The sequence below is a fragment of the Eupeodes corollae genome, chromosome 2, assembly GCF_945859685.1.
Source record: "Eupeodes corollae chromosome 2, idEupCoro1.1, whole genome shotgun sequence".
In the NCBI taxonomy this organism is placed as follows: domain Eukaryota; kingdom Metazoa; phylum Arthropoda; class Insecta; order Diptera; family Syrphidae; genus Eupeodes; species Eupeodes corollae.
Window position 1 is genome coordinate 69,613,299 of NC_079148.1, and position 1,668 is coordinate 69,614,966.

Consider the following 1,668-nt stretch of genomic DNA (forward strand, 5'->3'; position numbering starts at 1 on the left):
ACAAAGGAACTTGGACTTCTCCAGATCAATCTACCTTCAACCAGATTGACCATATTGCGATCGACGCCAGACACGCTTCCAGCATTATGGATGTACAAACTTCCTGAGGAGCTAACATCGACTCGGACCACTACCTCGTTGTAGCCAAGGTATAGCACTTCGGATTTCCAAAGCCAAGGCAAAACAGGGAGGTGCTGGGAGAAGGTACAACGTCGAACGGCTACAATGGCCAGAGATCGCCAAATCCTTTTCCGACCGAGTTACAAGTAACCTCTCTGGAAGTTCTCTGCCGCCAACACAATGTATCGAAAACCAGTGGCAACATTGACAACAAGATGCATTCAGAGAAGCCGCCTCTGATGTGCTGGGTTTCAAAAAGCCAACAACAGCGTGCGGTCGAAGATGTTGAGAGGTTTAAAAGCAGGAATGAAGTTCGAAAGGAAATTCACAGGTACGAAAACCTAGAACCGAAGGCTGCAAAGACGAAAGTGGAAACATCATAATGGAACCGCAGTCAATGCTGAGGATATGGAAGGACCACTTCTGCCGACTGTATAACTGCGACGAAGAACCGAATTCCGCTAAAGCCCATCATCAACAACCTGATAGTTCGTTATCAGTGTGGTTTTAGACCAGGAAAGTCCACAGTTGATCTCACATTACGGCAAATCCTGGAAAAAACCCAAGAACACCAAATCGACACCCACCATCTTTGCATCGATTTCAAGGCCGCATATGGCAGCATCTACAGGGACGAGCTGTATAGAGCCATGTCTAGTTTTGATATCCCTGCCAAACTAGTCCGTTTGTGAAGGATGACCATAGAGAATTCACGCTGCTCCAAGTTGGAACAACTTAACATAACCTTTCGATGTCAAAAAAGGTTTTAGACAAGCACAAGGTGATGCGCTGTCATGCGATTTTTCTAACATCGTGGTTGAAAGAATAGTGCAGAGCTCACACGTCAACACTATTATTCAAAAGTCTGTCCAACAGTACGTGACTGTTTACCTCCGCCGCTTTACCTCTGCCAGTTTACCACCGACGGTTTACCTCTGCCAGTTTACCACCGACGGTTTACCTCCAACTTCCAACTCCATCAGCAATCCTACCCTAAACTTTTTGTTTTCACACACTAAACAAAAACCCCTACCTAGCATCATACTGGTACCCTCGTATAGAACAGTTTTTAAACAAAATATCTTATCTAGTTTTAGGTAACCTATTTCGATGATCGAAAATTAAACTAGTAAAAATAAACAACAATATGCACTAACTTTTACTTTTTTTATTTTTTGGCAATGAAAGTCATAAAGCAAAACGTCTTCTCATTTTCTTTAATTCAGATATCTGCCAGCAGAAATTATTATTGTATTATAATTTTTAAAGAAAAATTAATACATGGTCAGGTAGCATAATTCCAAAACGAGTCGTTAAATCATAAGCTTTCATAATTCCAGTGAATGAATGTCAATCTTCAAAAATACTTTTCTTTTCTCTTAAATTACAACACGGAATAGTGTAAGCACTAAGCAGACCATTTTCGTTAACGTAACGAACGTAAGCAAATCAACATCTGGATCTGGACACTTCCATTCACTTCCGTTAGTTCTGGCATCACTGAACTTCTTCCTGTGCACAACATCTCCATCTCGCTCTGTTGCACAA